Here is a 17300-nt window from a genome sequence, read left to right on the forward strand (position 1 = left end):
TCGTGAGAAACAAGCTCGCATGCCGGCGAGTTAAATGGAAGCGGAGTAGCTGTTCTTGTCCATTGAATATTCCTATTGAAACTTTCCCGGGCGAATCGCAAAACTTCTCTGTTATCGCTGTACTCGAGACGGCTGCCGCGTCTGAGTATCGTTGTACAAACGGCAAGCGACGTGTAAATTAGATACGATTCAGCAAAACGTTGCTTATGTATGTTGTAACGTCATAATAGCATGTCGATTTATGTGTCTCGACGTACGCGCAAAACGGAACGAGGTTTCGTCGTCGTATTGTATTCCCTTTCCAAAGCATAAAAGGACTACTTAAATTCCTTTTCGTGTCCCTTTCGTTTTCTACTCGAAAGCTGCAGCTAAGTGAATTTTGAATTCCAAATTCATCCGCATATCGTGAATATCTTTATCGTAATTTCTCGAATATTTGAAGTACATCGAAGTACTTTGAAAATGTCTGAGAATAATATCTCTAAAATATGACCTTTTTCTCGGGATTATGCGCGGTTTTTGTTTCGGTTATTTGTTCGTTTGGCGAAGAGCGTTTAATCGACTCGAAAAGATAAACCACCAAAAATTTTTCCGCTCGGAATGTTACAAATCGAATGTGCGAGTGCACAGAAAATATCTGTACAATGGAGCAATTAAAGTGGAAAACATAACATTGACGTAGTGAATTTCCGCGCCGCGCCTGGCTCACTATCGTCGTATTTACTCTATCAAGTTTCGCAGGACATCTGCGTTAACTGCATTTTAGTCAACTTCACCGCCCGAATACTTTGGTCCACTTCGCTTTAAACCCTTCACACGTCGTCCGGCTGAGTTGAGTGAGCAGTGAGTTGTGTCAACGCGCTAATCGAATCTTTAGCGCAGCTTGATTTCGAGTGAAATTAGGTGTGCCATACGACGATAAAATCATCCGTATTCCAACGTTGTATTTATCACTTATACTTTCCTAAATCTGTATTAACAACATTCACTCGAGACTCCGTACTTCAAGAAATTCAAGAAGTTTTGTACATTTTAATTTCCCGATTAATTAATTAAGGAGCCAGAAATATCATCGAGATGCAATTAGCTTGCGGTAAATGTGCCATGCATTAAATGTTATAATAAAGTTACATCTAATTTTGCTAATAATATAGCATTATAAATGTGGCTTATAATGTTATACTATTTTTGACGCACTAATTATATTGTAAAGTTATAAATGTGACGCTAATAATATTTGATTATAAGAAACTTGTGCTTTTTATAGATATTAAAGTAACAACGCACTGCTTGATAAAATTTTTCCCGCAATACGTGATCGATACATATTATTTTAACATTGCATATGTTATTGGTATACGATATTCGAAACTCTAATATCGAATTAGCTTCTATCCGCGCCAAGTGACTCGCCGTATGTTGTTGACGTAATTCGGTTTTATGGTAACAATTAAAATTCCTACCGGGGCCTGATTCCGTTGGGAGTTCAGTTTACCCCTCTAGAATAGCCATCCTTGAACACAATGCGATGCAGGTATACGCTTGTTATATCCCTATTAACATTCATTCTGCGTCTGCTTAATCAAATTTCCAAGTGAACCAGGTTTCGCTGCAACATGAGGTTTATCTCGAAACCGGTCATCCATAGTTATGCACAACGCATGCGGAATGTATCTTATTGCAAGTTATTTGGATACGCACATTTTGAGCATATTTCGATCACCACTTTTATTGTTACACCCGATACCGTCACGTAGAAGGAAATTTAAACATGTGAGAAATGGCCGGGAGAGACAGCGCGACGCTGCAGATTGCATATCTACCATGTTTCTAATTATGTACATAATTTCGTAATATACCGTGATATTACGGCAAGAATCGTTTAACCAAACGCGATATATTTCGCTCTCCTATGTTTAGAAACGAAAAATTTGTCGCGAAGAAATAGCTTCGGCAAAAAGAAGAATATGCCAATAGAATAACATTTTTCCTTCGAGCTTAAATCTATTCTTTTGTCCGATGATAAATTGTGAATTTCGACGATTTAATGTATTATTCTATTTGACTCAGGTATATAAGATCTTAAACTTGTATATTACAATTAATTGAATAAGTTCATTAAAAAACCACGAACTACATGGAAAAAAATTGGTGTAGATATTATTTTTCTCGTACTCGCGTTCGTTCCCTTTGAACTGTACAATTTTATTCGCGGCGTTTTTTTCGCCGGTTAACTACAAACAGACAGAAAACTGTTCCAGTTTCAACACTCTCTCTAATGAAAGAGTATATAGCTTTTGAAATTTATGCATAAGAGCGATTCGCATCATATTTATTTAATGTACGTGAACATTTCTGATTAACTTCTTAATTAGTCTCTTTCGCGCATTTAAAAATTGAGACATTTCGCTGAAATATAAATATATATATATATATATTTTTTTTTTTTATATATCATTGTATCTTTACGTGATAAAGAAACGATAAATTACGTCTTGCAATTTGATAAGTTATCTCACCCGTCCCATCATAGTAATATTATTTTTTTGCTTGAAAATTCACGATATCACGTGTCACGTAACTTTACGTAAAATCACGAATCTGTCTTCGTCGGAATTGTGACTGTAATGTCAAATTAGTGTTTCACACTACTTATTATTTTGATGGCTGACTTGTATAGATATCAATCGTTATCGTAAGTCTATCAATTTGATTCCAGATCCCAGAACTGATCCCAGAAACTCGGATTATTCCTAAGTCTAGTGCTTAATGAGTGGTCTTAACGTTTGCTATTTACTGATATATATCACTGCGCTATTTACCATGTTCAACTATCACTAGCTACGGATGAAATAGGAAAATGTAGTTTCATTCGAAGTAATCAGCATGATTCTAATATTTCTGATATCAATTTGTTGATATTAATTAAATTATTAATCAAGCTTTCAATTAAATTATATTTCAGTTATATATAAAACAAAGACTTTATAAATTATTTTTAATATTAAATTAAATAGAGTAAGATAGAATAAGATAGAACATGTTATTTTGAACATAATTAAAAACATAAAAATAAATCAACTTCTTTTATTATCAGAATAAAGATTTTATATATGATAAATTTGTACGATGTGCAAATTCATAAATTTTGACTTATCGATCGAGTTACTATTTATTTACTCACATAAAAAATTTGACACTTTATTAGATCAATATAATAAATATGAGATAGAATATAAAAAATAACAAAAGATCATGAAAGTCTAAAATTTAGTTGCTGAAAGTATTTTTGATATTTTTTATTTAGACATAAGAAATCCAAGTCACAGTAAAATTCTCATACTAAATTAAGATAATGCAATAATTAAAAAAGAATGATTATCCATTACTAAAAAATTTCTCTTCATGACCGATAATTCAATTAGATTCGTCACAATCTATTAAAGATGCTCCGTTAGTTTTGGTTACCATATCTTATTGGTGGAATAGCTTGAATGCAACAGTGACATATACTAATATTTGTCATTTTAGCATCGTTTGCTATTGTGCCGAATTAGCCCCATTAATTTTGCGCCGACGCCGCAATCGTGGCGGCGACCAGCACAATTGTGTCCAATCGTCAGCCGTATGCTACCGCTATTTCATCACGTAATAGCCATCGCGAATGCGTATTCTGGTCATTTTCCAACCTGTTCATAAGAAAAAAAAAGAAATCGCTCGATAATCGTATGCCTAATTTTACCAAATTTGTGCGCATTTGCCATCGCAGCTATTTGCTCGAAATCAATCTCTCTCGTTGGCGCTCATAACGGTCAAAGGTGATCCTCAAACGACCTCGTCAACTTTGCTTCATCCTACGAATTCGATCGGCGATAAAGTCGTTTATTTTATCCGAATGAAGTTTTAATCTCGATAGATGAGTTTCAGCTCTCACGTGATATTCGTGAAAGAGTTCGGGAGATAGATCCCGACCGGAGAAAGGAAGACAGAACGAGAGAGAGAGGGAGAAGTTTAGTCGTGTGCACTAAGAACTCTCGCTGTTAAGGATATCCCCTTCTAGATTTCGCCCTCAAACGACACGATCCTTATGCGACTCTTTGAAAGCGTCGTTACATCCTTACTTACGACAAACTCGTTCGCATACAACTATCTACGTAATATCGCCGGTCATTACGTTAATTCGCGTTAAATCGGCACTCGTTCACCAAAGGGAGGAAACTCTTTTGCAAAAGCTCACTGTCTGGAACTTACGACCTTTCTCCCATATTGCACGACACAGAAAATTACATTGGCTCGTTATAATGAAGCAATTAATTTACCTGAAACTTTTAGTATCGATAGACGAGCTTTTATGTCGAGCGGCTATGTACGAGGAGAAAAATTTATAACTCGCATTAAGTGAGAAATTCGTAAAGATTGTAATCTTCGATTTCGTATAACGTTTCGCCCGCACGAATTAACAAAGGTTAACATTTCGTACGTTTATCAGATCGACGTGCCGCGGTTGCGCTGCGAAAATTATTCGCAAGCACTGCGAGCTCGTTCTTTTCCTCCTAACATTCAAGATTTTTCCCGACCACGTTAACGAACCAATTTATCAAGTAATTTGTCTTATCTCGATGAAGTTTTAATCCGGATGACTGCGATAAAAGCTAACCACTGATGAAAGAGTAACGGGAGAGGAAAAGTCTGTCGACTCGCAATAACGAATCGGTGTGCATTGTCGACGTTTAATTAATTTGTTTTATTCATTAAAATTTAGATCCATTTATCATTTTTATACATTTCTATTTTGGTTTTTCTACAAAAATGATGATATTCTACTGTAAAATATTGGTACATATACTGTAAAAATATCTTTACAATGAGCTTTTTTACAAATTCTTAATCGAAAGTCGATTTGATCGGTATTTGATTGATGATAGAGAAACAGAGACGCGAATAGTGAGAGGAGGGAGGGAGAGAGAGAGAGAGAGAGAGAGACAGACGCGAAGGCGGGAGAGTCGCTCATGTCTTCGTTCTCGCAAAGCTTATATTCTTAATATATGTCTCTGACGACACGTAATGCATTATCTCTTTTCTACCACGCCGATCTGATTACTTACACCGAACTCGAGCACTCCGCGTGTATTTGCCCGACATTTCCCCAACATCTCCAACTCACTGGCAAATTCACCATGCCAAACGTAAATAAGAACACACCGTGGAAAATTGGTTCGCACGCGCACTTCCTGTCGGAGGACGATCGCGTAACGGTACGAGAAGGATAATTCGTTCTCGAAGATCATCAAAATCGCCGCGACACTTTGACACGCTTTTCTCTTCGTGGATCCTCGTGGATCCTCGTGGCTCCGCGTCTTCCGCTCGCGAGCTCCGCGCTTTTTTCCTGCGTTTCCTGCCGCGTCGCCGTACCCGCGCGAACTTCCTCCGATTTTTCCGCGACGCTCGTGCTTCCGGCCGGCCGCGGCAGCCGTCAGTCGGCTGCGTCGAGACGCGTCTCATAAACGGGGACGGCCGGCATTTGAGCGCGCCCGCCGCCGCGGTTGTGTTCGGCCGATTCGTGGATCCTCGAGTTGCCTCGAGGACGGCGAAGGTGCGGGGTGGCGGAGGTCAGGGGGTCGAAGTTGCGTGCGGCGCAAGGAGCAGGACACCGGCGAGGGGTTGAAGAGTCTGTGCTGCCGTCGCACGGACAGCAAGCAAACTAACCGGAGCGCGAGCCGAACGACGTCGAGGACGATGAAGCCGGGGCGCCAACCCCCAGTCGCGTCGCCGACGCCGACGTCGACGCCAACGTCGGGTGGGGGTTGCTGTCTGTCCCCGCCACGCTGCCATTACTCGCTCCCACCCCCGTGCTACTTCGCGGATAAATAAATAGGGGATGCGTGACGTGCGAAGCAACGTCGTTCATTGTCGAGGGAGGAGGGGTGGAATGGTCCCTCGGTGCCCTTCAAATAGAGAACATCGAAGGAAATTTCGCAAATGAGGCGTTTGAATTTAACCCTTTGTTTTCCACTGTTGTATAGGATATTCCTTTGGGAAGACTATGTTCATCTTTCTACGTTATGATATATAATAAATTATAATAAATTATGCTGAAACGAGCTGCGCACGAAATTAGTATCATGACTTGCCCAAGAAATAGAAAATGTCAGTCTTATTGTTAGATGTTCTAATCGTATTGACTAAGGTACGTTTGGAAACTTTGCTCAAGAATACATATACATAGGAAACTAAAGGTAGAAATCTTAGAATTGCCTGTCTCGGAACCGATCGGTTCTGTCAGGTCAGGTAAGTTAGCGTAACAACACCTCGTTGCAACTTGATGGGTGACTAGTGGAGCTTTCCTTCGCGTGTCTGAAGTTAAGATAATGGGCAAGCGCCTTGCTTTATTTGCCAGTGATATCCACGGATGCATTTCGATGCTTTGTCGGAAACTCCGTTGGGCTTCGAGCTCCAATTATTACATCGGTGCGCAATTTTCTTTAAATTAACAAAAGCGAAGGAGATTCTTTTTGTGAAGGGGATGTAAACAGGCTAGGTAAACGCGCGCGCGAGTCGCGTTTTTCTTTCCGCTAATAGAAAGCAGAGACTCTCAATGGATGCCGAAAAGACGTCGCCGAAAAGGAAAGGAACACGTCAAACGCGGTTGATCGATGCGACGAACAGTGCAACGTGTCGCGGAAGAAAAACCGGAAGCGGGTCAACCGTGAGATTCGGCGCAGGTATCGTCCCGCGTGTCGGCCCCGCTGAGTTTTTCATAAATAAATATGAGATGATTATCTCACTTGTGCAGCGCATACTGAAGCTGCGTACCACCTCAGCATGCTCTAAAAGGTCGGTGACGGGGGATTTTCATATTCCGTCATCGCGTAAAGATAAGAGGATTTAGCGCATGATAGTTGTCTCTATTTTCTTGCAAATAAAAACGCTCGCCGTGCCTTTTAATTCGCAGCGTAAAGTGTACCTCATCCTTTGGAGGAACCCAGGTTCTCAGGTCTTCTTCTCCAGGATGGGAAAGAACCGAGTTCTTCCTTTCCTCGTCTCGTACATCCCGTATTAATATACCTTTTAGCGCTGCTTCCGGTTTAGAGAGAAACAGCGAGATATTGTTTTGACTTTCCTTTCCGTTAAGTCAATTCTATAAATTTGCGCGAGATTCTCGCAAATTTGAGAGCTGCGTTGATATTTATGCGGACGAGAGAATTTGCGCGTGTTACGACAGGTAGGACACAGTGGACAGCAGTCAACAACACTCTCTGTCCCGGAAACATAAACTTTTAAAAAAAATACGCTGGGTTGTTAGAAGGACGCGTTTTTTTATATAAATATGATGAATGCGCCCGATGTGCACGAGCTATGATCCAACCGGTAATATATGATTCCAATTCGGATGTGATTGATTCCGCGATTCTGCAAGTTGAGTAAATCCCGATCCGATTCTTTTCAGGAACATAATGGAGTGGGTTCAGGTCGCTGTATCCGAAAAGTGTGATATATCGGAAAGCTCCCGAGGTCGGTGGTAACGATTTCAACAGACTCTCAGGCCAAAGCGACTCGTGACAAAAGCGTATCCTGATATTTTGTAGGAAAGATTTATCTGGTGCCATCGCGGATACGAATTTAATCCCCATATCCGTTTAGAGTTCACTCCGGATCGAGAGTACAATTGCGATTGTTGCAATATTTTATTGTGATCAATTACAAGATTTTGTGCTTTATGTTAGACATTGCGACGCGGTTTTTACTATTTACACACGACACAATCGGTTTCAACATATCGCGTTAGTTATACATAGTTTGGCTCTCACGGTGAACTAATTTTAATGATTCGATTGAGAGATTTTTTTTCACGTGAATGCGCAATCATTTTCCATTATATTCGCTTAGCTTTCTCCTCTGTCTCGGTTATTAAATGCCAAGTAAAAATACCGAAGCAATCCTTGACTTGAACTAACGTGAAGATATTACAATTTAATCATATTTTATAATTAAAAGTACGGTTTATGAGAAATTTTTCATTTCTTATTTTTAACTCGAAGACTATTGATCCTCGCTTGATATTTCTGATTAAGAAAAGATAAGCTGCTTAGAATTTACAATTGAGATAAAAGTTGTTTATTCCACGTGATAGTCTATAGAAAATATCGCATCCTTACCTACTAACTTTTAACGTAAATATTCTTAAAGGCACATTTAACAATTACATTGATATTCACACAAAAGCAAGAGCTCGTTAAATTGGGAAGGCGAACAGCAATTACGTTATAGTTGCCGCGAGCGTTTCTAACGCACAAATGATCTCTCGTTTAACGAAGCATATTCCTCGGTTTCCTTTGTCATTCTCTGCTCAACAAATTCATCGTCGCATCGTGGCTATTTTTCTCCGTGAAACAATTTTTCTGCAGCAGAGGAGATGTTTATCGCCGAATTAATGGATGTCATTTGCCAATCTCGGATGTAATTCGAACGAGAGATTGTTCCGTGCATTCGCGAAGAGCGGCAGGATCGATGTTTATCGCGCTGCAGCATTGCAACCCCGGGATTGCAACCCCGATGGTTCGCGATGGTGTGAAGGTTGCATCGGAGGCTCATCGTTGCTCGTTAGACACTCGGTCGTGCGTGACGATCACTTCCGTCACGCATGAGCACGTTCTCCGTTCAAACGTTACTCGCTCCCGTCCGCTCGGGTAATTCGTTTCTCCGCATCCCAGATTTTTCAGGATTCCCCCGCACAATCCGCGATTTCGTTCCGAGTAATTCCACGCCCGCGAAAAATTGCTACCACTTTCCGGTAACGTGTCGTGCGCGTTTGTTCGCTTCGGATTTAATGAGAGTTCAGAGCGCGTAACTGAACTATGCGCGCACGCTGAAATGAATGTTATTGTTTGATAAAACTGCGCGACTACGTTTCCCACGCGTATAGCGTTAAAAACTTCTAAAACTTCTTTTATCATTCGGATTTATTAAATGGCAGTTTTTAGCATTTCGCGCGCGTTTTTTTTTTTTTTTTACTACCTCGTCTTCGATCTTAGTACAGAATTTACGCGTCTTTGAGGAAATTCGCACTTTACGCGTCTACATCTTTAATACGCAGCCAAAAGCTCTATTCAAGATAATAAATTGCAAATTTGTTATAAATAATAAATGCGAAACTTTTTTATCATGGAATCGCATTAACAGCTTGCGAACAGATTGAGACTAAGGAAGTGAATCTTTATAATCTTTAAAAGCAAATAGATTCTCGGAAGAGACGGTGCTTGGTAATGGTGTATCGTGTTTCCGGTACCATTCGCTTATTGCTTCTTCGCGAATAACGAAATCTCCCATCGCTCAGCTGTATCAAAGATAAAGCTATGCGCGAGGCACTCGATAACGCGGTATAAGTAGAAATTGAAATTTCCTGCCGGACTGAATTGCTTGGTAACTCAATATCCTAAGAGTTTGCTGACCTCGTTATACGCTTGTTCGTGCGTGACCGATTACTTCCGTTACGCACGAACACATTTTTCGTTGCAAGCACGTTGCATACTATGAGATATAAGGAATAAGATGTTTCCTTGAATTTGAAAACTACCCCTGGCATAGCTGGAAGTCGGCTAACGTTCGCTTTATTACCGAGCTTTTACTGAACTGGAAGACTATTGCCGCCGATATCAAGATTATTGATCCACATAATGACTGGTTTTCACTGGTTGATTTACAATTTATAATTTTCCAATTTCTTTCGATATTGTCCCATAATTACTTCCAATGTTATGTTTGATTGAATAAATAAGCTCTTAAAATTTAGATATGTATATAAAGATTTCTCTGTATGTAAAGATTATCTTGAAACATTTGACACTTTGTATCACATATCCAAAATCACTATATAAATGTATGAGATAGTTAAGTTGAAAAATTAATACATGGATAAGCGTTTTATCATTTCCGCGGAAAAAACTCGGGAAAATGTATAATGTATTCGAGACAGGGTGTACACACGCCATATCACGTGAACGTTCGAGAAGTACCAGTGTTGATCTCGTCAAGTAGTACCTCGAATCGAGTTTTTCGCTGACCGGAAGTATACCGCAATGCGACGTACGAAGGCTTATCGTTCTTGTTACACGCTTGTTCGTGCGTAACGATTACTTCCGTGCACATCCTTGAATCGAAAGCGACTCTGTTCGAGTTACTCGTTTCGACGGATCAAAGAATGCGATGTCCTCTCGCTTTAGCAACGCCCCAGTCTGGCTGCAATATTCGCAAACGCGAGCGCATTCCTTCATTCTGGAACGTCGACACGATTAATTGCGAATGGCTGTACGAGTGTCAAGATTTTCGTGTTTCGCGCGCAGCCGATAATTTGTATGGCTGTAGAGGAAAAAAGTGCTGTTAATAAGTGGCACCTTTCAACGAAATTTTATTCGCAAAAAGGTTTTTAATTTTATCTCGAATTGATGAACGCTCTGATTAACGATATTAAAAAAAAAAGCACAAAACACACTCGGAATAGATTAAATATAACTGCGTGTATTTTCAGAAAAAAAAATAAATAAATAAATAAATGTATAAACAATATTTTGTAACGCGCATTGCAGCGAGTATTTTTAATATATTTACAACAATCGCGCCCGTGTTTTTCTTAATAAGCGAAATATGCAGCATCGACGTGTGCGCTTTTAAAGGGGCGGTCCTCGATGCCATTGCGGCGAACACGAAATGACAAACCGCGCGCACGTCCATCTGGCCATTCTCCGACGAGAAGCGATGAGAGCGGGGTGCCTTCAGGTTGCCGCGAATCGATGTCCGACCCCGCGAATGCAAATGCAAAATAGCGGTTGACCCATTTTTTCCCGCGCTTATCGCGCCGCGCACTGTCTCCGCTCGACTTTTCTCTCGCCTTCAACGTGCCTCGCCATCAATCTCCGCGTTTCGTTCATCTTCTCCCCTTTCCTTCTTTGTCCGCTCGTTACGTTGAATATCACGAGCCCGCCGATAAACTAATTTCGTCCGGAAAAAGCTGCTCGGGTTGGCGCACTTTCCCAGCATCCGTTCTCCGCCCCCTTCTGAAAATCCGCGTCCGCAATCCAGCACCGGAAATCTCATCTCGTGCTTCTTTTTTTGGTCTCTTGTCGCATGAATATGCCGTCATGTCGCGCTGTTCGCATCATTCGGTTTCTCGTCTACGACAGAAAGGGCTGCATCGATGTTTTTACTGCTCGTTAGAATCAAATTACGCTTCGAACTGATAGCTGAGCTCGTTTGCACGTTCCGAAAAATAGGAAAGGATAATAATTTTTAATGATAATATGGATTATTCGAGCTTCTCTTTTCCTTTGATTGGGTGAATAACGAGGACACGTATCCGAAACTTGACGTTGCTAATTTGAACTAATTTCGACGTTGTTATTTTCGATCACGATTGAACTCTTCGACAAGAACTCTTCTTTAGCTAGAATTACATACATGCGATTTATGCATTTTATTTATCTATCAATACTTTCCTTCATTTGCATTAATAACTTTCCAATCACTTTTGGATCTTATTCCTAAAATGATTATAATAAGCTGTTTCATATTATCGATAAAATTATAAGTGATATTTATGATCACCTCTGATTATAAGTGGGTTATAAAATCTGTAACGTTCATTAAATCATGATAGAATTATATCAGTCGTATGAGATATTTGATGATGAAATTTTAGATGCCAAATTTCGAGTACGAGAAATCCGTATTTAGATGCAACTTTCCTGTCGTACATTCCTAACGGTAACGAAATTAGAAACAATCTGTCGACGATCTATATATTTTCCGAGCATATCCTGTTGTTGTTCCTGTGTCAGGTAAACGTGTTTACGGGACGAAAGGAAGTGCACAGTTATGCATAATTCGATAGATCCCCGGGATGCCGCGAGGACGGATAGAGCGTATGATTTTCGGATCGCTTGGCTCCGGGTCGTCCGATCTCGTGCAAGAACTTGTCCTGGCAAGTCGGTTAATCCGAAATTCTCAGATAACAAGAAGGATGTTGCATCACCGTCGTCGATGCCTCGGGGGGTTGTTGCAAAAAGCCGAGTTGCGATTTAGCGGTTACTCGGGCTTCGCTTAAAGGAAAACGTATTACTTGACATTTCTAAGGATTGACGGACGGTCAAGAGCAAAAACGAACGAGATTTGCGAAGAGCTTTTGGGAACTGGCCATCTTTATAGTTGTACATATCTATGATCAACAAGACGGTGTCATTTATGTCCGATGTCAGACTGATCGGAGAGATCATTTCTGTTTGTGACATCGAATACTGACAGTTAGGAAGAAATAACTCAAAAATGGATATTTGCTGTCCATAATAATAAATGGACGAATAAATTATAAATTAATGCAATATATATTGTCATTATACAAATCTGCAATCTATTGAAAAACGACATTTCGATATACGTTGAATTAATTTCCAATAACTAATAATATAAATTTTATGCTAAAATATGCAAAGAGCTATTTTCTACTGATACTAAATTTATAAAATAATTTTCACAATTCTATTTTTTATTTTACTTTAATGCTGGAAATACTTATGCATCAATATTAATTGGAAAATTATTAAATCAAATTGATTTAATTATTTATCGAATGTATATAAAATTTATGCTTTGGAAACATTTTTTGTAACTTTTAGTTAAAATTTAGAAATTATTATTTCGCTATCTTGAGTCAGAAATAACGTGCTCTTGTTGAAGGATAATGTTAGTTACTCATAATAATTACATTGCATAGTATAATGAAAAATATATTTTAAGATCAGAGTACAATTTTTATTTTATTTTCATGATTCTTTCTTGTTGACCTCGCGAACTCTTTCTTTCATAACGATCCTATTACGAACATTATGACATAAAACATCCGCGCGCACCACGCGCGCTGCTGATATTTTTCTTGATTTATTTTCCGAGACATAATTAAAATCGCGGGTCACGAGAAATTTTTGAAACAAACAACAGCGACAATTAATCTGCAGTTTAATCCGAGGTCTTATTCAGATGATACAAAGCACACGAGACAGTAAAATGGTAGACGCAGGTCTTTCCACTATTCGCCATTATTTGCCGGTGTGCGCACACAGAAATCTGGATCTAAAGCTTTCGCGAATGAATATGAATAACAAATGGCGCGGATTATACACACTCTGAAACCCTTCGCCATTAATACGCAATATAGATAGTAGATCGTAGGCTACAATTAGTTTCCCGCGATACGTGCCATTGTAACGTGCCCGTGGGCAAATACTGGCGGGTACGTATATCATATTGATAAACCTAGAAACACGCTTTATGGAGGCGTTCACGCTTCATCGGACTATCATCTGACTTCAACATCAATAATAATCGCCCGCTTCTACAGCTTGCCGCTTGTTCCATATCACAGTTCAGTGCTACATCGAAGAATCTCGCGAATAATCCGGCGCGATTCTCTTCGGGGCAAATTAATCCTTTCATTCGAGTAATATGGGAAATACATTCGCGAATACATTCTTATAGTCGCACTGTTTTTAGCGGATTAAAACCAGGAAATCGCACAACGCGTTTTCCTATCTTCTTCTGGAAGAGAGAGACGCGATAGAAATTTATACATGAAAAAGTGGCACATTTTCGCGTTTTCTTCTTTTTTCCTCTCTTTTTACACCTCTCTAGTTACACGTCGGCGCACGACGAGTCACGTGAAATTTGAACGAGGAAGGACGAATTGGGAAACGTGTTATAAATTCGCGGGGCCTCTTACAGAACGTTTGTCTTCGGATGTACCTTGCGGGTATGCGCCACACGGATGTGAGCGAACAAGTTTTCAGGTGTTGTTCACGTAGCGCCATTACAAAGTGCAGGCCGGGGTAAGAACAGAAGTCCGACCTCGCTACGGCCTCTCTCTCTCTCTCTCTCTCTCTCTCTCTCTCTCTCTCTCTGCGGACACTTTAGTGCACGACACTTGTTTGCTTCGCCTAGCAGAGCGTATTTTTCTCCGCCTTTTTCCTTATCCGTCTCCCGACGTCCGGGCCTCTCATCCGTGCCAGATGCGCGCGACCACGAATGCAACGTGTGCGGCCTGAGGCTTTAGGAGGAAAGCAACGGATACCTCGGAGGTAACCGAGGTCGGGACGTTCGCGTTCGATTGGTCTGAAAAGTAAGGAGAACAAATCCGATCGTCTTTATCTGCGCGACTCTGCAAAGTGCCGCCGCACTTTGGGACAGGTGCGCCGGGGTGGTGTCCGTGCGAAATGCGATTCGATGCTAACGCGACCATTTCCGTACGTGATGGTACGTGCCGGAATTCCTAAATCCGCTTGTCCTGCGGTCGTGTCGGCGGAACGTTTGTCAGAGACGCCCGCGTTAAGATGCGAATTTCGCGATTACTCCGAGCAGCTGTCATGCCACAACTGCGCTGTCGCCGAAACTTGCGACTGTAACAGCACTTGCAGATGTCAAAACTTTGATGATACGGTTGTGTATGGTCGTATGTTTGCGTCACGATTGATATTAAATAAATTGATATTAAATAATTTATCGATGTTTCTTAAATTTTTTCAAAAAACAACTTATTAATTTTATTATGAAAATTATTATTTACGTAAATACGTAGAATTGTTGTTGAGGATTGCATTGAAATTAAAAATAAAAAATAAAAGAATAGGATATATTGTGATATTTTTTTATCACAATATCGTGATTTTTTTAATAACAGTAAATACAAGCTATGTTTTATTCATAAATTTCCTTTTCTACAAAATTTTAATAATAATATTAATATTAAAATTTTATAAAAATATTTATTTATTTTCTTATGAAAATATATTTAAAATTTAATAATATACTTTGATATATCTATATATATACTATCTATTTTTGAAAAACTATTCTAAGTTAAATATGTTTTAATGATGATAGCTTGGATGATAGGTATCTGTCTATACACGGCCGGCTGATTAAACATCGAGTTTTCTTGGTTAAAGGTAGAAGAAGAACGTAAGTTAAAGGTAGAACGAAGAAGGAAAATCTTTTGTCAAGTTATGATAATATTTAACGTCCTTTAATTACATCGTTCCTATAACAGCGAAAACATCATTAACAATACTTCATAAAAACGTTGTATATCATATTGATTATTTTTAAATAAACTATATTACTAGACAGAAGATATATTATCAAATGGAAATAATATATTGTAAATTATTTAAACAATTTAATAATAGTGCGTACACTAATTTGTAATAAGTTTAACTATTATAAGATTAAATGCAAATTATCGGCAAGCATTCAATTTATTGAAAGCTAATCTGATATCAGCTGATTTTCCTCAGAGGTCTACTAAGATTCTCGACGCAAAGTTATCGGTTACCGTTCAGTGCACACGATATCGGGCCCCGATAATCTTATGTACCGTCCTTGTTTTGATTACCCTCTTCAGCATCGGAATGCATTAAACATCCGAGCTTTGATGTACTCCTAAGAGAAAAAGGATCCATGCGAATGCACAAAGGAATCGTGATCGTTCGAATCACGCTTTTGGAATTAATCTTGTGGCATATAGGATTTCATTGCGGAAGAGCGAAATCAAAAATTGAAAGAGATAGCATATGAAAATAACAAGAGAAAGTGAGCAAATGAAAGAGAAAGAGGAAGGGAGGAGAGAGGAATGTATGCAACAATTTTTTTACAAAATATACAATCTAAAACAATAAAATTTTAATAAATTCCACAAACGCAGAGCAATATGAAATATGTTAAATCGTATTTCAATCGTTGTTACTACATCATAAATTTTGGCAATAACTGAAGATAAATAATCTGAAAAGGTAAATTAATAAAGAATCCTTAAAATATAATTTTTCTTTTTTTATTCATTTAGAGGTAAATACATACATATTTGTTGAAAGATATTTAATTAAAATTTTTTTCAAAATTTACTCTGCGATATGAAAGGCGAATTATAATTCAAGAGATTATTTGAAATGTACAAATAAAAATCGATCTTGCATCGCAATAGATGACTACGTAAGAAAAAAATACGATTTGCCTCGAGTTATTGCACATTATTCTGGCATAGTGAAATATTATATAATTTGCGAAGCAAATGCAAAACAAGCAAATGATTGAAATACGCGACGTTTTTAAGAAGATAAAACAAAATTTAAGAATAAAAATTATAAACATTTAATTTGCATTCACAGATACATAACGCAATTCGCAATGATTGTAAATTGTAGTTGCAACATGCATTTCGTACATCGACGACCTATGTATATTGTTTCGAAATTGTAATGATTTTACCATAATTATAAACGGCCCTTCATTAACGCAAATTGGTGCTAATTTTGCCGTTCGATATCCAACTATACGATCGCTAATTAAAATTTCGATTATCTACATTCTCGTTAGTCTAAGATAAATATTTATATAATATGCGAAAATTTCTCTCAGATTTTTAAATTATGATGTTTGAGAGTGCATCAGAATTGGACAAGAGAATGTTTCGATAAGAAAATAGTCACTATGAGATTATCTGGCAAGCTTGACAGGATATATCATAATCGATATGGGATAACTCGAAAGAATACGAGATGAGAAGTATTCTTGGTACTCTTTATGGTACTTCAGGGACGTACATACGGATATCGAAAACGAAAAAAAAGCAGCATTGTACAAAAACAGATCGAAACTGGCCTCTTTCCATGTAAAACATTATCTTTTATTGCCATGAGTGCCCGTCAGGTAATCTCCAGGTGACTATATCGATTAGAATTTGAATTCGACACGCAATAGAGCAATCAGTAATGCCAACGAATTCATCGTGATCGAACAATGAGTCAATATTTTATTTACAAAAACTATATATTTAATGAATTTTAATGAATTTTAATGAATTTTATCAATTATTTATATTACAGATATACAGATCGTATAATATTGACGAGAGGAGATATCCTACAAATATTTTATTTATGCGGTTATGAATTGAATTATAAAAAACGTTCAGAGCCCCTTTCGATGTTATCTTTTCTTATCGTTACGATAGCTTGTAACTTCTCATTTAGTCCAATTGCATCTCACGTGTTTTGCTGTAACGTACCGCATATCGTCTCCTTCACACCACATCACGTCCCATTTTGGACCCCCATAACCCCATCGCGTTCCGCCTTGCTTATAGCACCGCACGGGTCTCTCATTTTATCGTAACTCGATCTCGGATCCAGACATTTCGGAAGTCCGTTCCATTTCCTACACTCATCATCATTTTATTTTATTAGTTCTCGTGGCAATGCAGT

The 17300-nt window shown here is 38.7% G+C and overlaps 1 protein-coding gene across 16 annotated transcripts in view; it reads right to left on the reverse strand.

Moving 5' to 3' along the window:
• The window catches only part of Mp (collagen XV/XVIII-type protein multiplexin), a 215302-nt gene that overhangs the window by 101747 nt on the left and 96255 nt on the right, over positions 1-17300 (reverse strand). Inside the window, exon 1 of one of the 16 annotated variants that reach the window (XM_089071499.1) lies at positions 5106-5685. The exons of 13 other annotated variants lie outside the window; for them this stretch is intronic. The gene's annotated coding sequence lies outside the window, so the exon portion shown is untranslated. Of the gene's footprint in view, positions 1-5105; positions 5686-17300 lie in introns of those variants that run through there. 2 more of the 16 variants (XM_011644692.3, XM_011644694.3) reach the window with 2 other exon arrangements.

Source organism: Pogonomyrmex barbatus, unplaced genomic scaffold (genome assembly GCF_055798465.1).
Source record: "Pogonomyrmex barbatus isolate J1 unplaced genomic scaffold, ASM5579846v1 scaffold12, whole genome shotgun sequence".
In the NCBI taxonomy this organism is placed as follows: Eukaryota; Metazoa; Arthropoda; class Insecta; order Hymenoptera; family Formicidae; genus Pogonomyrmex; species Pogonomyrmex barbatus.